The sequence below is a fragment of the Sorex fumeus genome, unplaced genomic scaffold (assembly GCF_029834395.1).
Source record: "Sorex fumeus unplaced genomic scaffold, SorFum_2.1 ptg000033l, whole genome shotgun sequence".
Taxonomy (NCBI): domain Eukaryota; kingdom Metazoa; phylum Chordata; class Mammalia; order Eulipotyphla; family Soricidae; genus Sorex; species Sorex fumeus.
The window spans coordinates 31149674-31172294 of record NW_026606090.1 but is presented as its reverse complement, the minus strand read 5'-3'; positions in this window follow the sequence as shown (position 1 = coordinate 31172294).

Sequence of the window (22621 nt, the reverse complement as noted above, 5' to 3'; positions counted from 1 at the left end):
AGTGTAGCCCAAATTCTTCTCAGTATGAGCATTCAGTCATGTTGGAACAGCTGTTTTGAGGGGAAGTCTGGAGTGAGTAGGGGAGATGAGAATTTGAACCACTCAACAGCCGTGAACTCAGGCCACACTACTGACACTTACTTCTAAGAGTGTCAGTGGGGTGGTGAGAGCACCTTCTGGATGTTGACTGGGTTAAGCATGCCCTGGGGTGGAACCGCAGAAGGCTGCTCTGGTCTGACTAAAGCCAGGCATGTAAGCAGCCACGCTTCTCCGCCTTTCTTCTTCACAGATCCACCTCTGAAAACTGGAGGAGACATCAGAGACTCCTCCGTGCTCTTCAGATATTTTAGAAAATCTCTCCCCCTGGATCTGTGCTGTCCCTCAGACATTCCGTGTTCTCTCTACTGGATGAAGCCCACAGAGCTCTGGGGGGAGAACACGCCAGGCCTCTGAGAACACTCTTGAGGCTTCCCAGTGTTCCAGAGGGAAGAGTCAGCATAGGCCCCCCAGAAGGGCTCCTGGAGGTCATGGTGCAGGCACTGAGAAGAAGGATTACCTGACTAGGTCACAAGGAACAGACACCATCCTCCAATGATCCATTAACCACTGACACCAGCCCCAACAGCCTCAAGACAAAACTTCCTGCTCTGTCTATGACCTTGAACTTCTAGTTCACTTTCCCAAGCTCTTATAAACCCAACCCATTTCCCGTAATTTAACCCTAGCCACAACCTGAGAGTGGGCTGATTTTGTGGGACATGTATCCAACATCTCAATTTGCTAGTCCTTGATTTGAAAAAAAAGAAAAAAAGATTTTTTCCTTGCATCAACTTCTATTTTTCTTTTTCTTTCTTCTTTCTCTTTTGTCTTTCTTTCTTTCTTTTTCTTTCCTTCTTTCTTTCTTTCTTTCTCTTTTTTCCTTCTTTCTTTCTTTCTTTCTTTCTTTCTTTCTTTCTCTCTCTTTCTTCCCTTCCTTTCTTTCTTTTTCTGTTTTTTGTTTGTTTGTTTGTTTGGGGGCTACACCAGGCAATGCTCAGTTGTCACTCCTGGCTCTTCTTTCAGGAATTACTCATGGCCATGCCTGGGGACTGTATGGGGTGCCAGGGATTGAACCCAGTTGGTTGCATGCAAGGCAAATACCCTGCCCTCTATACTATTGCTCTGGTATCCCTTTGCGTCATCTCTTATCTCCTAAACATTGGCCTTGAAGTGATAAGCACCCAAACTTGGATTTGGTACCCCAGAATGTAAAATAGTAGATAGGAGAGTCTTCAAACATTTGGTCTGTCCATGGTAGTCACACATCTCTGCACAGTCTTGAGAGTGAGGTGGTAAGGACAGCCTAGGATACAGTCACAAGGACAAAACTAGGAGACATGAGCAGAGGCAGAAATGATGGTAGAAGTGATGGGGAAGGGGTGTCCCTAATGTCTAGCTGGGACTGACTCATGAGACAGGGTGATCATGACCTGAACAGAAAGAAATCCCCATGAAAGACTTACTTTGGAGGCGTGAGCAGAGAAGATTGGACGGTGCAGATGCAGATTATGTTTGAGGGATCTGCCTATAAAAGCTGGAGGTACAGGGTTCAAAAACGAATGGAAGAAAACAGCTTTTCTTTCTATGTTAAAACTCAGCGGTAGGGCGTTTGCCTTACAAGCAGCCAACATGGCCGACCCGAGTTCGATTCCTCTGCCCCTCTTGGAGAGCCCGGCAAGCTACCGAGAGTATTTCGCCCGCATGGCAGAGCCTGGCAAGCTACCCGTGATGTATTCGATATGCCAGACACAGTAACAAGTCTCACGATGGAGACGTTACTGGGCCCTCTCGAGCAAATCGATGAACAATGGGAGGACCGTGACCGTGACCGTTAAAACTCATTCCTTATCAGGAAATTGGGGATGAATAGACAGAAAAGAAGATTCCTATTGTGTGGGTACAAAAAAAATCATGTCAAAGTTATCCAGATGAAAATAAGGCCTCTGAGAGCCATGCCAGAAGAATAGAGCCCACGTTGAATAGCCAAATCTACTTTGTAAGTAAGAAGGTGCCCAGGCTAGACAGCCACCTTTCCTTACTCTCTTGGCAATCTGTCAGCTTCATGAATGAGCTCTGGAGAGACCAGTCAGCCTTGTCCAGTGACAGCCAGTCTGACGGTGCCCAACACACAACGGGAAGTCAGGAAATAGCAGTTGACAGATTGGCAGACCTGAGCGGGTGGTGAGGAGCTAAGCCCTGGCTTGGACCTAGGTGAGACTTGGGAGTGCCAGGCAGCCTGGCATTCGCCTGCAGAGCGCCCACTGCTTCTAGGACTTGGCCGTTAGGTCTCCATATGTCTCGCCTTTTACACAGCCCTCCCTCAAGTTCTCTGCCCCTTCCTTCACTCCTTTCTGTATTTATTCCTCATAACTCTGAGACCGTTCTTAAATCTGTACATCAGACCCTCTTACAAACAGCCTCAAGGCAGTTACGTATCAGAGGATCAGTGGACTAAAAAGAATAAGAACAGAGGCTGGAGAGAACTAGCCCAGAAGTGGGGACGCTTGCCTTGCATGGAGCCAACCCAACACAGCAACCCCTCATCTGAACTCTGAACCCCACCAGGAGTGTTCTCTGAGCACAAATCCAGGAGTAATCCCTGAGAATAGCTGGGTATTACTCCCAACCAATAATAATAATAATCCAAAAATAAATTCCTACCACAAGAGTCACAATGACTTTAGAATTAAGACTGTTGCTTTATCTTGAGAGAAGTATCCAAAATATTTATGCATCTCAAAATTCACATAAACCAGATTTTGTTTTTCCAGAGGAATAAATTTAAGTTAGGGAACCAGTGCACCTAGAGAGTTGAAACATACAAGATCTTACTCTCAGAACCTTGTTAGGATGGTACTGATGGTTACAACCATATCACCACCAAACCACCAACAATTTTCCTTTATCTATCTCAGGTTATACACATTTTGCTCAGCTAAATTAGTGGTACCTCTGCTTATCAGCTACCTTATATGATCTAAGCACCTACATTTAAGATTTACTCCATTCCAGGAAAACTGTTTTCCTCCATCCTACTGGAAGTTTCTGGGTCTTCCTTAGGGCATCCTATGTCTGTTTTGATTTGGAGGCTTAAGTTTTTCAGCAAGCCTCCAAATTGGAAAAGTTACATCTCTTGGCTATGTTTGCAAATGATTTTTGACTTTTTGGTCAGGGAAACTCGTGCCACTCATTACATTAGTAACAGTATGATCACATAACTGGAGTAGCAGAGCAGTTTTTTTCTGTCCACAAGATGACTTTTTCTCTGAAATAAAAATAGCACAAACATTCTAATCTTCAACTTGAAACACGTTTTTTGAGACAGGGGTTGGGAGATTCCAATGGTTCAATTTTTTATGTATAAAACAAGACAGCTCTACAGAGCATTAGTCTGAAGTGCACATAAAATGTGATCACGTATTGATAAAAATCGAAAGGGCCTTGCCTTTGGCAATATTTTATATTGCAAGATGGCATTCTCCGGACCATTTCTGGAAAAATACATATTGCAGGCATCAGAACTTTGCATTTTTTAGTTAATGAATGAAAAGACAGAAACTGCAGGAAATAAATAAAATATGAGGTCAAGCAACTATTTGTGGGTTTTGGTAAAATTACTTTCAAAAATATTTCCAAAGTGTGGTTGGGATGTGGCTCAGTGGTAGACTCACATGTATAAGGCTCTGAGTTCAACCCCCAGCACTGATAATATAAATAAAATAAAATATTCTGTATAAATAAAATAAAATATTCTGTAGGTGAGATAATCCATCTTCTTACAGATCTTTATGAGCTTATTGGTAACTGTATCATCAGTAGTTTGGGTACTGATTTAAGAAGTGAAAAATATAGGGGTCTCTATTGGAATAAAAAGTAGACTACAGAACAGAAAAAAAATACATATAGGATACGCTCCAGACTCCGAAGGTAATACAGGGCTTTGGAGTCAAGAAGCTTTTCATTAATAAAGCAAGGATTCCAAATTTTGGATTGTGAGTTATACTAATAAAAAGTGTATTTAAAAAGTCCAAATTCCAGTAGATGAATCATATAAAATTGAACTGATACTCCCCGAATACCCTGAGTGTTTAGGCTCATTGGAACAGGTCCCATATTTGTGGGTGTGTGGCTGCACCCAGCCCATATGTCTTGCTCAGAGCTAGACTCGGCACTGCCCAGTCATTGATGGACTGGTTTCGATTGCTGAATGTCTCCCTGGAAACAGACCTCCACTGAGGGGAGCTTTGCAGCTCAAGTTCGGAGCTCGTTTCCTGGGTTTGCCACATCTAATTACAGACCCTCCCTGCCTCATCTGGGCTCCCAAGTTCCTAACTGGACAGGCTCCAGCCTGTATTGCTGCCGAACTGCCATTTGGTTCCTCCAGTCCAGGACACCCTTGCCCTGCAGGCCAATCCATCTGCAGCTCAGTGCCCCAGCCACTCACCTGGTAACAGTCAAGTCAAATCAGAAGTGAGTATCGGCCCTCAAAGAGTGACCAGAAAACAATGATTCTTTGTCACGCAAAGAATGTAAAGAAAAGCTTTCTGGGGTAGAAGTGAGAGTATGAAACACCCAGGAGAACTGAAACCACCCCTGAGGTTATACAGCCCTTTGGTTGACCTGAACTGAGAAGCTAGAAAGTTCAGGTCTTGGCTGTGCTTCTGGAAAACACCCAGGTCCTGTGGCTGACTCTGTTCTATATGGAATGCTGAGAAGAAAACAGAGATGTCTGGGGGGGGGGGGGGGGGTGGTCACTGGATATGACATAACACTGCAATGAAGAAACTGAGTCCAACAAATTGTCCAGTGGCAGTAAAACTGGAGCTCCCCACTCAAAATAGGCTTCATTGTCAGGAAGCCTATTCCCTGAGCCATTAATAGGTTGGAGGAATTCCACCGGGGCTCTTATTTCATAACACTTTTCCTCAACAATGATAAGAATCCTAAATTTTGATTTTCACTTCAAAAATGAATTTCCACAATCAGCTTAATAAGAAGCAAATTCCTTCCCTCTTCCTCATCTCCTTTACCTCCAACATTTTTCCTGCCCTCCCTCATGCCATCAGAATTCCCAACTGTCGTTCTAGATTCTATCTCATGCTTCCTTCCTTTTCCCACTCTCACCCCAATCCAACTTCTTACCAGTTGAACGATCCCATAGATGCCAATGACCTGGTTAGTCTCCACTCAGAGCCTTCATTCCTCCTTGCCATTTTCATTCATCAGGACTCCTCCTGGCCCACTGCCAGGCCACTGGTCCAGAGGACACCTAACCTGGGGAACCAATCTGTAAATAGCACTGCAGTAGCTTGTGCTTCTGTGTCTCTTTGTATCATTTCTACACCATCTGATGTTTGATCTGAAGAGTTTTGCCAACACAGGCTTTAGTTGCCATTGGAAGTTAAACAGGCCCAGTTGAAGAGCAAGTACTTCAGAAGTGGTACTTGCACTGTAATCATCTTATGGAAATCTCAGTGTTTTAAAAAGAAGTATAGTTTAGGTAATATGGTCACAATGGTGTTAAAGCTTATGATACTGATGTCATAAGCTTTAATAGTCATTACACTCCATCACCACCAAAGTGCCCATGGCCCTCCACCACTGTCCTTATGTCACCTCTAGTCTGATCTTCATGTCCCTCTACCCTTCTTCCCACTGTTCATTGATTCCGTAGATAAATTTTGTATGCCAAGCCGCCAAAGTTGACATTATTCAATCTGGTCTGTTCTTATTTTCTATCTCTGTATTCCACAGAAGAGTGAGATCATACAGTATTTGGTTTTAACTCTCTGACTTATTTCGCTTAACATGGTACCCTCTAGTTCCATACACATGGAAATAAAGTGCATGATTTTATATTTTCCATAACCACAACATATTTATGCATTCATCTGTCATAGGATATTTGAATTGTTTCCATATCCCAGTTAGTACACTAAGCACTACAATGAGCATAGGTGAGCACGTGTGTTTTTCTGAATTAATATGTTTGAGTTTTGGTGTAGATACCAAAAGCGAAATTTGAGTCCCATGAGAGTTCTAGTCTTACTTTCTTGAGAAATCTCCATATTGTTTTCCATTGTTGTAAGTGCAAAATGCCAGTCTCATAGAGTTCTGAAAATTAAAGTGGAATTTGAACTCTGTATGTGTACGTATGCACTATGTATTAAAAAAGCCTGGATAATGCCTGTTGCACAACAGCTCACTAGGTCAGACAGAGCTCTCCCTTCTTCTCATATTTATGATGAAGCTAATTGATTCCTCTGAGTGAGGGCAGGGCTTACTGACACACTTCTAACAAGAGAATCATTGGACCTTTACAATGGACTAACCCATTCCCATTACACTCTCACTGAATAATTAATTGCCTTTAGTAAATTTCAGTTTTGCTCCTAGTTTTGTACTAGATTAACCTCTGACCCATGAATTTCAACACAAAAAACCTGTCTTCCTCAGTGCTGACCCAGCGCTTATTCCTGGCCAACACCATTTTCTGCAGGGGGTTTCTGTGCAGACTTGGGTATGGAGAGAGCTTTTGAAGGATGTAGTATGAAGAAGGTGGTTGGGTTCACTTCAGGTAAACAAATGTAAGAGGAACAAAAGTCTAAAACTGAAATATTTGGGATATAAAAATGTTAAAAATCAATGAAAATAGTTTTTAAAAAGTTTAAGGAGAAGCAGAACACAGGAGTCAAGGAAGGCAAAGGCCATTGGGATTCAAGTTGGAGACACTGATTTATCAGTCATTTGGTTATGACCAAAAGACTGGACTTCCTTGACTAGAGTTAAGGATGAATATTGTGCCTTGGAATGCCCATTTCAGATGGAGTGATCCTGATGCCAAAGCTCCTTCTGCAGCTCTAGTGAACTGTGTGGGGCGAGCACTGGGATAAGCATTCCCACGAGGAGTTGGCTGGCCACAGAGCCAGATGCCTCAGATTATCTTCAAAGGCAGGAGCTGAATTGAAATATCCATCAGGTTTAGCTAATATTTCAGAAATAATCTATTTTTCCTCTTTATTTCAGGGATCAAATACAGAATATCACACATGAAAGGAAAATATTCTACCAATCAACCACATCACTGGCGCTATGGTGTTAATTATTTTGCAATATATAAATATATCAAACGAGCACATTGTGTGCCCTGGTATATACTGTGTCATATGCCAATTATAACTCAATAATGTTGGAACAAAATGTCCATTGCATAAAGCAACAAGGACCTAGTCACCTAGTCAGAGTTGTTTCCACATCATGCTGGGTAGAGAGGCATGTAAGAATTTAGAAGGGAAGAGAATCAGAATAGATTTCTTCTTTTCAAGGAACTTTGAAGAGAAGAAAAATGGAGGAAGAGTGCATTGAGTATGGCACTCATTAATGGTGCATATGGTTGTTATCTACCAGACTAAGAAAGGTTAAAAAGTATAGTAATTAATCATCACAACTTTTTATTGATTTAATTTATGATCATTTTAATTTCTAATAACCTTATTTGTCATTCCTTTGAGATTTATTGAACCAAGTAATATGTAATATATTTGCTATATGCCTGCCACGGGACAGGGACATGGGTGGAGAGACTGATGTTGGAACATCTTATGTCTGAAACAACTCTATTATGAACAACTCTGATTAAAGAGTCTTAATAAAAAAAGAAAAGAAAAAAGTGAGAGAAGGGTATCTATGAAGAAAAAAATAGATCAAGTTTGATTGCTCATTTAGGTCACTGTCACTGTCACTGTCCTCCCATTGTTCGATTTGCTCGAGCAGGCCCAGTAACGTCTCCATTGGAGACTTTGTTGTTACTGTGTTTGGCATATCGAATACGTCACAGGCAGCTTGTAAGGCTCTGCCGTGTGGGTGAGATACTCTCGGTAGCTTGCTGGGCTTTCCGAGAGGGGCGGAGGAATTGAACTCGGGTTGGCCATGTTGGCTGCTTGCAAGGCAAATACCCTACCGCTGTGCTATTGCTCGATAGCTCATTTAGGATGGAACTTAAACAAGTTTGTGAAAGTGGTTGCAGGTATGGGACCCAGGATCCCACCAATAGGATGAGCTATATGAGAAAGGGGGTTAGATGAGTTGATGGAAGAGCTCAGAGTGGGAAGAAGATGAGGAAAAGAGAAACTCCAGCACAGAGAACTTATGGATTCCTGGAAAGCCTAAACTTCCTCCATAGAACAAGGCTGCTATCCAGACAGTACCTAAATGTGCGATTGTAGAAATTTTTCAACGTTGTGGCTCTTCCAACAGACTGCTAATAATTTTAATAATGGAGATGACAAGTCTTGAGAATATAGGTCAGCCACGGCTATAATCAGAATAGGGCCCAAGAAAGGTTCTGAGGGTAAGCTCCAGTCCCCTGCATGGTCTGAGAAGGATCGACAGGAACCACATCATGCAACAAGTGGGGAAACAAAGCTGTGGATGTCAGGACTGAAGTGCAGCTCTCCTGGTTCAGACCAGCACAGCCCACTTGGGTGTTCCCTAACCACTACCTTATGTGCCCACACCCCAAGAAGTAGATAGTATACCTTCTGCCGGCCAAAAATATATTAGCTGGGATCGATAGACTAAAACAGAAACTCCAGTAAACTTCTGTCAAATATCAAATCATATTTTAGATCTTGAGAGCCCAGTTAACCTCTGTACATAAATAAAAATGAGCCTGGCTCCATGCTAACAAAATTTGATTTTACAATATTAGCAAAGAGCCACAATGTTAGGACTACAGTACTGCAGTATTCTAATGGGACTAGAACTCAAAGCCCTTGATATAATTCTCAAATCACAGCTCAGAGGAGCTCAGAGGACTAAGAACAGCAATCACCAATGTGGGGACCAGGAGATAGTGCAGCAGTTAGGGCTCATGCGTAGCATGCACCCCACCAGGGTTTGATTCCTGGCACCACGTGGCTCCCTAAGCATAACAGGATGCAGTCTGGAGACCCCAAGCACCACAGATTGTCACCCTGAAGTCCCCAAAACCACTGAGGTAGCCCAGGAATCTCAGGCTGCCTGACCCCAACAGTCTCAGGCCTCAGGCCCTTGCATTTGAACCCTGCTCTAAAATAAACAATGTATGAATATTTGGAAATGATGTGATAAAGATTGGCATTTTTCATTTTGCTTTGGATCTCACACCCTCAATGCTCAGGGGTTACTTGTGGCTCTTCACTCAGGAATTACTCCTAGAAGTGCTCAGGGGAACATATAGGATGGCAGGGATTGAACTCAGGTCTGCTGTGTGCAATGCAAACGTCCTAACCACTGTACTATTGCTCTGGCCCCAGCCTCTGTTTTTTTTGTGTGTGTGTTGTTTTTCATCACTGCCTCTCCTCCCCTGAGCTGCATTTGTTATGAATGGGGGCCTACCTGATCCAAGACATTACCACAAGGCTTTTCCACCTTCAGGTTACATACTTTTCAGGTAGCAGGGAAGGAACTGGGACCTCTGATAGAAAACTAGCAGTGAACTATGCCATCAAATCCACCCGACACTCTTGGAATACATACTATCACCATTTTAGAGCTGAAATGACAAAGAGTTGATGATATTAGGAACCTCAATCTGCCATCTCAACAGGCCCATCTCCTCAGCTCCTGAACCTCTGCTTGCAGTTACACCCTACCAAGTAAGATTACTCTCCAGCCTCCACGCCGACCTCTGCCACTTCAACTGGACCAACTCCACAGTTTCTGAAGCATGCGCTGCCTACAACAGCTCATCAAATTTCACACTGTGTACAGTTATACTTTCTATCATTGGGTGAAGAAGGGCAGGGAAGGTAAAGAACAACTCTCAGCCCAATTTTTCAGAGAGTCCTGGTGGGGGTTAAGTACAAAGGTTGGACTTCAGCACAACAGGAATACAGCAAACCCAGTGACACAACCATCAAATTTAGTGAGTGAAAACAATAACAGAAGGCGCAACCAGCTAATAGATCCTCAGAAAATGACTTCAGTGACACCATTGTGAAGATGTTTAATGTGCTCAGAGAAACGATGACAAAAATAGTTGGCAAAGCACAGGAAAGTATGAGTACTGAAATTAGAAAGCTCAAGCAGAAATGAAGAGCCTGAGAGGTGACATGAAAACTCAGGAGAAGCTTGAGCATAAGAGGAACAGCAGCTGAGAAAATACTCAAGAAGCTTCAAGATGGTATGGAAGAAACTGTTAGAAAACAACAATGGGTAGAAAATTGCCTGGAAAGAAATATATTCATTTCTTTCATACCAGAGACTGGAGGGAGGAGCTCAAGAGGACCCATATAAGAACCATGAGAATTCCTGAAAACAGGAAGGCAAATCCAACAAAGCAACAATAGCTAAAGAAAGAGTTTCCCAGAGTTGAGGAATAAAGGCACCAAGATCAAGAGGTCCAGAGGGTCCCAGACATAAACAGACTCTAAGGGCACCTTGTATTCAAGACAACAAAATCCAAAGATGGAGACAGACTATTTAGAGCAGCATGACCAAAAAAAGGAACTTACATATGAAGGAAAACCCATAAGACTCACAGAAGATCTAGCTAATGAAACTCCATGAGACAGAGAAGAATTGAGGAATATAATACAAATATTCAATGAACTTAACACATCACTAGGAATACTCTCTCCAGCTGGGTTGTCATTCCTATTTGAAGGGACAGCAGAGAGCTTTAGGAATAGGCAAGAACCTGGGAAGTCATAGCCTCAAAACCAGTCTTGCGATAAGCACTAAAGGAGTTTTTGTGAAAGACAAGACAAACTCCTCAGAACTTGGCATTGAATATGGCATCCACTCATGGTACTTAGAATGGTCCTCTACTACATTAAAAAAAGAGATGTTTACCCCTATCCTGGTAAGATATTTTATACATTTGTAATAACAAATTAACATTTCATTTATATGGAGTGTTATAAACCTGATCGGATATTTTTAAGACATCCATAGAGATGTTTATTACAATTCTTTTTAAAAAATTTTATCGATTCACCATAAGATATAATTACAAGCTTTCGTGTTTGAGTTACAATCACACAATGATCAAACACTCACCCTCCACTCATGCACATTCCCCATCACCAATCTCCCCAATATATCCCCCCTTCCCCACCCTCCCACTGCCTCCATGGTAGGCAATATTCCCCATACTCTCTCTCTCCTTTTGGGCATTATGGGTTGCAATGCAGATACTGAGAGGTTGTCATATTTGGTCCTTTATCTACTTTCGTCACACATCTCCCATCCCGACCGATTCTTCCAGCCATCACTTTCTTAGTGATCCCTTCTCTATCCCAACTTTTCTCTCCCCACACACTTATGAGGCAGGCTTCCAACTATGGAGCAATCTTCCTGACCCTTATACCTACTGTCCTTAGGTGTCAGTCTCATGATGTGTTATTTAATACTCCACAAATGAGTACAGTCCTTCTATATCTGTCTCTTTCTTTCTGACTCATTTCACATAACATGATACTCTCCATGTTTATCCACCTATAAGAAAATTTCATGACTTCATCTCTCCTAACAGCTGCATAGTATTCCATTGTGTACATGTACCAAAGTTTCTTTAACCAGTTATCTGTACTCGGGACTTGGGTTGTTTCCAGATTTTGGCTATTGTAAACAGTGCTGGAATGAACATGTTTATTACAATTCTTTACTGATTAAGCAGTAGCTATAATATTTTCTAACAGAAAGCCAATATTTCCTTTCTTAGGATAAAACACACTTTTATAATTCTATAGACCTATTCAGATTCTCCACTTATATTTTTGTAAGTCTTTTAACACTTACTGAATTTTACATTTGTAGAACGTATCTATTTCCTGTAAATCTTAAAATGTATTAGCACCAACTTACTCATAATACAAAGTTTTTAACATTTATATACCTGTAAAAGTATAGTTTTTGAAAAAAAATTTCCTTTATTAACTTATCACTGATTCACAGTTTTATAAATAGTTTTGCTCTATTCACCTATATGTATGTGTACCCATCTCCACAATTGAGAAAAAGAGATCATCCCAAATATGAGATAAATAAGAAATAGGAAGGGAACAACAAAAGGTCAAACTCATCAGAAGTGAAGTATTTTCTCTATAGAACTGAGCTTACGTGGTGCAGTGGTGGCAGGAAGGGTCTTTGGGACACTAGTGGAGGAAGGTGAGCTCTCTGGTGGTAGGTTAAGTGTTGCAATGACGTGTCCATGAAAAGTAGGAGTAACAATATTGCAAATCCCAGTACCTAAATAAAAATGGTTTTAAAAAAGAAACATCTCAAGATCACTAAATTAAGTGTCATCATCATTTAAATCCAGATCTGCTTAATCCTAAAGCTTCTGCTCCTTCCAGTACACTAGAAATCTCCAGAGAGAGCAGCTGGGCCAGCAGCAGTACCTGGAGACTTGGCAGAAAACTAGATTCTCTTTCCCCAGCCCAGAGCAGAAAACTAGATTCTCTTTCCCCAGCCCGGAGCAGGCAGGGAAGACTGTGAGGGTAGAGTCCACCAACCTGTTTCAACGAACCACCACAGGGTTCTGGTTCAAGCTGACATGGAACTGCCTTCCCATTAAAAAAGGATGTCATGACTGGTGCCGGATGGTCGTATTTTGCCACCTAATCGCCACCACATAGTCCTCACACGTTTTTTTTCTGTAATACCAGGATAATTTTTAAAAATAGATTTTACATAGTGGTAGCACCTACTGTGTTGCCATAAAAAAGTTGACATGATAATATATGTAGGACTGCAACGGTCTCTGGAGTGAGACATGTATAACCTAGTGTAGCAGAGTCTCCTGCCCCTGCGCCTGGCTGTCCTCGCTGAGGCCCCTTGGAGGGGGCGGGTTGAGTTTCCCTCCCCGCCCCAAGCAGAGCTCCAACAGCCTAAGACCTGCAGAACTAGCCACAACCATGCTGAGACCACTCTCCACACGCATGAAGGTACCAGCAGAGGAACAAAGGCATGCGGGTCCCAGGGCTGAGATCTCTAAGCCTTCTCGGATTGGGGCTGAGCATCCTCCACCCAGATCCTCCAAATTCCAGTAGGCGGGGGTCACACCCACCAACTGACCCCCTGGCGCTATGTAATCCCATCAATGGCCAAGACCCAGAGACTACAAAACCCAGCTCCCAGAAGAGAACCGCGCAACATCTTACTATCTCATTCTTACTTTGAACAACCTGGCAGGCTACCGAATGTAACCTGCCCACACGGCAGAGTCTGGAAAACTCCCCATGGCGTACCCAATATGTCAAATACCAGTAACAATGATGGGTCTCATTCTCCTCACCCTGAAAGAGCCTTGAATATGGCACTCTAAAATCTCAGGGCTAGGATGAAAGAGACGTTACTGGGGCCTGCTCGAGGCAATCGGCGAACAACAGGATGATCGTGATAGTGATAATATGTGATGAGAAGACTGGAAACCACCTGTGTTGGCAGGGACATGGGGAGAACGCGACCTCATTTACTGACGTGGGAACATCTGGTTCAGCCTCTATAGAAAACAGTATGGATATTTCACAAAGTAGGCATAGCACTCCCAGATGGCCCACTATTCAACTTACTGGCTTCTCCCTGAAAAATTGAAAAAACATATGTGCACACCTATGTTAATTGCAATGCTACGGATAATAGTCAGGATATAGAAACAACCCAAGTGTCCAATGACAGGTGATGGATATAAAAAGTTATGATTTATTTAAACAATGGAATAGTATGCAGCTAGAAGAAAAGATGAAATCATGAAGTTTGCTGCAAAGTAGATAGAACTGGAGGGTATCATGTGAAGTGAATGAATTAGAGGGAGAAGAACAAATACCAGATGATCTCACTCCTCTGCAACTACAGAGTGACAAGGAAATAGTATCAAATGATAAGAAGCCTCTCCCCTGGATGACAGCTGAGATCACCAACTGTGTAGGGTAACAATGGGGCAGGGGCAGCTAGAGGTGACAGGAGGACACTAGGGGAGGGTCAAAGGGCGCCAGGTGGTGGCAGTGAGACACACTGAGTATGCAGATCAAGATCACAAACATGAACACGGTTGAAAACAGGTGCCTGAGACTATCAGCAGTCAATAGAAATAAATACAAATGAATCTGCGATGATCAAGTAGCGACACGTACACCCACTGAGAAAGGCTGGGATCTGGAACCTCCATGCATCCCCTGGGGCAGTCTTGGAGGAAAGAGGGCAGCCAGCACCCAGGGCACCTCAGGCAGCCCCATAGCTAGGTCTCAGTGTTTTTATTTTTAAACATTTTCGGTATTGATTGAGGTACTGTGATTTACGATACTGTTGATGATGATCTTTAAAGAACAACAGTAGTGACAGAGAGGAAGCATGCTTTGCCAGATGTCGTTGACATCATTTCTTCTACAGAGCTGTGGGTCGTGCGGAATTGCCAGCCAGGAGCTTGGTCCCCCAGTGACAAAGCATGGATTTCTGAAGAGCTGCCATCCCCTGTCACACCTGCTTTTGGTGGACATCCACTGTGTGTGTGTGTGTGTGTGTGTGTGTGTGTGTGTGTGTTGCCCTGCGGGGGGTTAGGGGACTGCAGAGGCAGGGGAGTTGTCAACTTGCAGCCTCTGGGAGGGTGGGGATGAGCATTAAGCAGATACCCCCTCTAACTGGTGGATTTCATTTTCTACCTCTCCCAGGTGAAGGGTGGGAACACAGCATGAATGAGGGCGCAGATGCCTGGGTGGACCCTGCACACCCCCTGCCCAGCTATTCTAGAACAAAGAGGCAGGACAGAAGGATTCACTCTTTTCTTGGATGGCAGTGCTCACCAAGCTTGCCCCGCTGCCAAATGATTCAAACCAGCAGCAGTCCCTACCCAGCAGACCCAGCCCACAGTCTGCTCTCGAAACTTCCCAAACCAACGCCGAAACTTGCCCCACCCAGGCTGCCTCTGGGCCAAGAAACGAAACAAAAATGCAAGGAGAACAGTCAAGGCCCAGACAAGTAGGTGTGCTGCCGTGTTTTATTAAGCTGTGCTGATCGAAGCTTAAACAAACAGGCACTCACACCTACAGCCGGGGAAGGGCAGGAAGCAGTCGCCAGGTGTGAGACTGTGAGCTCAGGACACCTGGAGTCCACAGGAGCACCCTGGTCTCCTGGAGAGTCCCATGCCCTTCAGGTGCTCAGAACCCATGCTGTCTTGGAGCATTCCTGCCCAATGCCATGGGAGCAGAAAGAGCTGTCATGTGAAAGCGCCCAGAGAAGCAGCTCATTTACACGGGATCCGTGTCAGGGGGGTGCTATTATGGCCTGGTGCAAGGTGGGTTTCTTTTTTTTGTTTTTTTTTTTTGGGACCACACCTGCCAGTACTAGTGACTGTTTATATGGGTTACTGGGAGTTGAACCCGGGTCGGTCACGTGCAAGGTAAAATTGCCCTACCTACTATGCTATAGCTTCAACCCACAAGCTGGGTTTCTTGATGTGGGATACTGTTTAGACCCTTTGTTTTCTACAACTAAGGCAGTTGTGGAAGCAATTTTGATTAAAATTAAACACTAGTCAAACAAGTAGTTCATTCTTCTATTTTCTGCTGCTGCTTTGATTGAAGAGTAGTTCCTCAGATTTATTTATCAAATATTTCAGATCAAGGAGTCTCGCAAAGGAGAATAGCACTGCACTGTCCTCTCGTTGTTCATCGATTTGCTCGAGCGGGCCCAGTAACGTCTCCATTATGAGACTTGTTGTTACTGGTTTTGGCATATCGAATATGTCATTTTTGCCATGTGGGCAAGATACTCTCGGTGACTTGCGGGGCTCTCTGAGAGGGGCAGAGGAATCGAACTCTGGTCGGCCAGGTTGGCCACGTGCAAGGCAAACGCCCTACCCGCTGTGCTATCAGCCTTTCGGCTGAGATCAAGTGCAAAGGAGGATCTGCAGTAATAAGCCATGACTCACCTCCCTTAGCTCCCCCAAATGACAGTAAGGTCAGGTTGCAGCACTATTGATTTTCCAAGTGCTCATTATCTGTCTTTTCTGTGGGGGCAGGCTATTAAAGGCAGAGAGGGTAAAGATCACGCCTCGCTGATTAGCTCACTGCAGAGCAGCCTGCCAGTGCTGGGGACAGGCGCAACTCTCCTACATGGCTGGCGACAGGACTGTCTCTGTAGATCCGATTGAAAAGCATACTGGTTGCCCACTAATCAAATCATGTATTCTCTGTTTCTTGGGATCTGCACGCAGTTTGAGATTAGAACAAAGAATTTGAAAATGTTCCATGAACCTGGCCACAAGACAACATGACATCAGAGGCTTGGTGGGAGGCCAGGAGGGGTGGACAGGCACAGAATTTTTTTGTAGAACTAGAAGCAAAGGAGAGTTTGAGTCTGCAAATACAGATAAATTTCATTTAGTTGCAGGTCAATCCTGGCCCATACATAACCTAGACCTAAGTCACTGTCACTGTCACTGTCCTCCCGTTGTTCATCGATTTTCTCGAGCGGGCCCAGTAACGTCTCCAGTGTGAGACTTTGTTGTTACTGTGTTTGGCATATCAAATATGTCACAGGTAGCTTGCCAGGCTTTGCTGTGCAGGCAGATACTCTCGGTAGCTTGCTGGGCTCTCCAATAGGGGCGGAGGAATTGAACTCGGGTTGGCCATGTTGGCTGCGTGCAAGGCAAACGCCCTACCAGCTGTGCTATCACTCCAGCCCAGACCTAAGTAGTATGAGTAAATATAAACAGTCCATTCACCAGATCAATACAACTCTAAAGGTAATTACGGGCTCAAAGGAGGGAAACGAAATAAAAACAAAGGGGGAACTGTCATGACAGACTCCAGCCAACGGAGATCGGAAAGTGAATCCTTCCTTCTTTATATACTGCTTCATCTCACTAAAGTTACGTAACAACTTGAATTTTTTGCAAATTGGAAATGCCGCCTCTTACCTGGTGGTACAGTTCTGGAAAGGTGAGCCCGTGTCCAATTGACTGTGGGTGCTATTTAGTCACACACAGCAGCCATTGGAAGAACCACAGCACAGGACAGCTCTGTCTGTATCAGTTTAAGTGCTGACGTGGAGGACCAGCCCCAACAGATTCTTGCCCAGTAAGACCTAAGAGCTCTGGGCTAAAACTCAAGCACCTGGCCCAAGTCAGGCACTACACACCCTCGCCGTATAAAATGACACAGTCCTCTGGCCAACTGGCAGACGCCAACACCCGCTCCAACCTTCCACAGCCTGCTCCGCACAGGGAACCGGATCAGGTTCTTCTGGTTGGTTTCTCTTTCCCACCAGCTGTCAGCTTTTATTTAAGAGAGGGGAGGGGTGGGGGGGGAGGAGAGATAGGAGAGAGGAGAGAGACATCGCAGAGAGAGAGAGAGAGAGAGAGAGAGAGAGAGAGAGAGAGAGCATCAGACCAATGGACGTCTTCTCCACACTCCCTAAGCCAGACTTCACTTGTGTAGGCCAGCCGGGAGGTGTTTTTTTCTCCACGAAGGACCCATTTCTTAGACCTACTCTCCCTTCCTGACATAAAAGCCTCATTTTCCTTCACAAGAAAGGAGACAGAGAGAGTTGGAAAATGAGGAAGTTCTGAAACATGAAGATGGATCATAAAAAACTAACAGTGAATGCAGCACAATAGGCCCAGACCTAGAAAACAGAATAGAGGGCAAGGTGTGTGTGTGTGTGTGTGTGTGTGTGTGTGTGTGTGTGTGTGTGTGTGTGCATGCCTGCACCCATGTGGATTGGTATGTAGAAAGAGATGCTTTACTCAGTGGTTTCAAGGTATCTTGGTAGAAAAAGCTTATCTTAGGGATAACAACCTAGGAAGGTAAGTTACAATGGGGGTGTTACTTGGGAGGCCTTGCAGCCTTATCATAAGTGGACCCGACAAATTAATTTCCTTTGTCTATTTATTTAACCCCAGCGTGTGTGTGGTGGGGGCGGGGGGAGGGCACCAGAAGCGATTGTATCAACTCTGTGAGAGGTCAAGGAGTCCTGTTCTTCCTGATGAACACTTGCTAACTTGGTGACAGGAGTTGCAAAGTGACTAATAACTCTTCTGGGATAGTTGCACTCACCACTTACTACTCTCCAAGGCCCTGAGTTTCATGCTTCCCATTTCATCTTCAAACTAAACCTCTAAGAGATAGTACTGTAGAAAATCAATACTCCAGAAGAATGAGGGAGAGAGAGAGAGAGAGGGAGAAAGGATAGCTCGTTCTCAACAGCATGAATTGTGGCCCACCGACAAACATCTGGAACTCTCTTTGGTTGTCACCACCCCCAGATGCCACTAGCTTACAGTGGGCTTCAGTTAGGGCTGCCAGACTTGCCACCATATACATCCTGCGTCTCATGACAACACCAGCTCCAAATGTCAACAGTGCGGAGACTGAGAAATTGCGATTTTTTTTTTTGTGGCCTACAACGTACTTTAAATTATATTATCCTGATTTGCCTTTATAAATATTTTAACTAGGTTATCACTTGATCTCTTGGCATCCCGTTACTCATCGATTTGCTCGAGCCGGCGCCAGTAATGTCTCCATTTGTCCCTGTCGCGTGCTAGTGTAGCCCAATGGCGTCTGCTCATTCTAGGAACAAGAGCCTCAAACCGATCATTCAGGAGTTGACGAAGAAGTCTGACCATCTCGTAGGTGGGCAGCCACATGATCTTTTGCTGTCCCTTAGAATCCAGTCGGTAATGGCTCTAGTCCAGCGGTCATCTCCAAATCTCATTATGTGTCCAGCCCATCTGATTTTTGATGCCTTGGCAAACGAGACAGCGTCCCTGATTCTTGATTGTCGATGGAGGTCGGAACTCCGGATTCTTTCTCTCATTTGACTGGAGTGTGATATTCCAAGCATAGCTCTTTCTATTCCTCTTTGAGAGACCCGAATAGCGTCCTCATCCTGTTATCATAGGGCCCAGGTCTCTGAGGCATATATTAATGCAGGAAGAACAGTGGAATCGAAGATATGTGCCGGGAGCCAGAGGTTCTTTGTCCTCTTAGCTATTTCTTCGATGCTTTTGAAGGCATTCCAAGCCACTCCATCCTCCTGCGCAACTCAGGTGCCAGGTTATTCGTCATGTTGACTTCTCGACCTAGATACACATAACTGTTGCATTCAGAGATGTTTGTTCTGTTGAGAGCAAATGGAACATCAGGTATGAGACCATTTCTCATAAACACTGCAGAAGCCAGGAAAAGCATTCACAACGCCTGCCCGTTCTTCGCCAACTACAAGACCAAGATGACTGCCCTCCGAGACCAAGAGCTCCCCTCCGACGTCCTAATGGAACTATCACATCTTCCAGAAGGGCAATGGAGAAGATTTTCCATGACTTCTACTCGGATCTCTTCAATAGCCACATCCACCTGCCCACATACCAAATTCCACAGGATGGATATGTCGTTCCCAAATTTCTCCCTTCCAAAATCTGACACGCCATTTTGTAGGTAAAGAAGCAAACAGCACCCGACCCAGACAAGGTCAGACCCAAACACCTGAAGAACCTGCCATCAGTACTCATCAATACACTGACTCGGCTCTTCACATACTACCTGTCTGAATGCAAGGTTTTGTCCCAATGGAAAACTAGCAGGACTGTACTGCTGTACAATAAGGGAGACATCCAAGGCACTGACAACTATCACCTGATCTGCCTGTTGTCTGTTGTCTACAAGCTGTTCACTCGAGTCATCCTGATTAGGATTGGCAGAACATTAAATGAAGGACAAACATGCAAGCAAGCCGGGTTCCGAAAAGGATTCAGCACAATCAATCATATCCACATAATAACCAAGCTCATTGAGGTTTCTCGGACGTTCAAGATGCCGCTCTGCCTAACGTTCATTGATTTAAAGAAGGCCTTTGATTCTGTTGAGACGGAAGCGGTCATCGAAGCCCTACCCAAACAGGGCATTCAAACTCAATACATCAGGATCCTCCGTGAGCTCTATTACGATTTCACCGCCAGGATCTCACTATTCTACAAGGAAGTGATTATCCATGTCAAGAGAGGGGTTCAGCAGGGTGGTACCATTTCACCGAAATTCTTCAGTGCCACCCTCGAGAACGTCATGCGACAACTGGAATGGGAAGGAATGGGAGTGAAGACAGACGGTCAGCAACTACACAACCTCCTCTTCACTGATGACATCATTCTAATAACATCAAACATTAGCCAAGTGGCACAAATGCTGGCCGACTTCGACCGTGAGTGTGGAAAGGTCAAACTACAGCTGAATCTCATGAAGACTAGGTTATCAGCATACACTTTATCACTGAGTCACATCCCAGCTTTAGCCATTTTATAGATGAAAGTTTATACTTAATTATGGTGAATGGTTTTACTACCATTTTAGTGAGGAAACATCAGGGCACCTGGGGCTCCTCATAGCCACTCTGGACTCTTTCTAGTCCCTACCACATACTCTCTATTAAAATAGAAATGGAGCCATTTACAATGACTCTATATTGGTGTTGTTGGTCATGGCTGAACTGGGTGACAGGCACCTAGGGACCACATTAAAACAACTCTTACATTCTGATCTTCTGAATTTTCTCTAAGTTTTGGCTGTGTTATTTTTTTTTAAGTAGCTCTTTGGAAAGTTGTGTTGGGTTAAGTCAAAACTAATTGCTGAAGTGAGATTTCAGCTCTGCAGAGCTGTCCCTGTGCTGTGGCTCCTCCACGGCCTCCCTTTTCAGGCAGCTCCGAGAAGTCCCTCACGAGACCGTGGGTGCAGGCTGAGCGCACAGCAGGTGGTGTGGCCTGTCGGGGGTGCCGGTCACTTTCAAAAGGTCACAGTGAGCTGCTCTGATTTATTCCAGTCTCTGCTCATCCCAGAATGTGTCTCCTGGGAAGAGGGGATTTCACACCCCCAGGATGCGGGGCTGTCTTGAAAGGTGGCTGCCACCAGCTGTATCTCTTCACCCCGACAGCTGACGAGACCGAGGCTGGGTGGCATAGGACCAGGCTCCCAGACTTTCCAGAGAAAAGCAAAAGGACAGGTAGGCACACTGTCCATCTTCTCCCACCACCGCCAATGACATGCTTTTGGGGTGACAATTTGACAATGCTTAGGCATAATTTCCTTGCTAAAAAGGGGGAAGAAAGGGGCTGTACTAAAAAAGCAGGCAAGCCGGACATACAAAGCTTTCCTGCTGTTACCTATCACTCCCACAAGACAAACACGGGCCACACCTCCCTCAAGTCCCTCCCAAAGAAACAGCCAGAGCCCAGGTTGGGCTGGGAGGAGGACGTGAGGCAGGCAGTGAAAGTGCCAGGAACATTCACCTGTTCCCATGGCAAAGGTCACGGGCTGTGACCATCACCCTCCTGGGATGGGCAACCCTGCAGGCACCTGACAGGAGGGAGGAGCCCTGGAACGGCGGATGGTTGCTAGGGTCTATTTCATTGGTGTTTCCAAAGTCCATGGGGGGGGGGGGGGATCCTGAGGTGAAGTGGGCAGGGGAAGGGGAAGGAGAGACAACTGCCACACCCCAATTAAAGACAAACACATGGGGTCTGGAGGGGGGTTTGGGGGGCAGTGCTGCCAGCAGGTCAAACTGGACCCACGAGGTGAGTATATCAGCAGCCTGATGGAACCTTCAGGCTCCCTGATACCCCAAATGCTGCTGTGCCTCTTGTCAGACTCCAACAACTCAGGATCAAGTTTTCTGAGAAATTAATTGGCCCAAAGTTAGGTATGTGGGGGCCACGCCCACCAACCACCTCCAGCTCAGTTACATATGCTCATTTATTGGCCTTGCTTCGGAGACCTGTAAATAAATCTCAAAAGAGATCAAAAGCTGCAGTTAATCTTGGATCCGCACAAGGCTGAACAGACCAGGGTAAATTCGAGTGGGGCAGTTCAGCCTGGCGCCTGCCCAAGCAGAAACCCAGCTGTTGCTTCCTCACACAATCCAAAATGGCCACCCTGCCTCCGGCCGGACTCCACTGCCTCAGGACGGATCCCACCCAGATATTAACCCGTTGAAAATCCAAGCACGTGGGTTTTGTGACTGAAATCTCCAGGCTTTCTGAGTTGCGATCGGCTACCTCCCCCCACTTCCCAATACTGGAGCACTGGCAGTCACCCCCATGAACCAACTCCAGCTCCACCATGTGAGCTCCACTACTGGCCTTGCCACAGAGACCCATAAATAAATCTTGAAAGAGACAAAAAGTCGCAGTTAATCTTGGATACGTGTATGACTGAAGAGACCAGGGTAAATCGGAATGAGGAAGGTTGGCCTGATGCCTGCCCAAGCAGAGCCCCAGAGGTCACTTGCTGCCACAATCCAAAATCGTTGCCATACCCCCGGCCTGACTCCACTGTCTCAGGAGAGACCTCACCAAAATATAATCGGCTGCAAATTCGGGTATGCGGGTTTTCTGGCTGAAATCTCCAGGCCTTCTTGGAGTTGAAATGGGCTACCCTCCCCCGCCCCACCTCCCTGTACTTCCAGAAGCCTCAGCAGTCACGTCCACACCCCAAAGCTGCCACTCTGTTATAAAAGCTACTACTCCAGTCTTACCGTCCCAATAAAAACACTGAATGCCCTGAAGAAACACAACGACCTCTTAGTACTGCAAAGCATAGTGCACAAA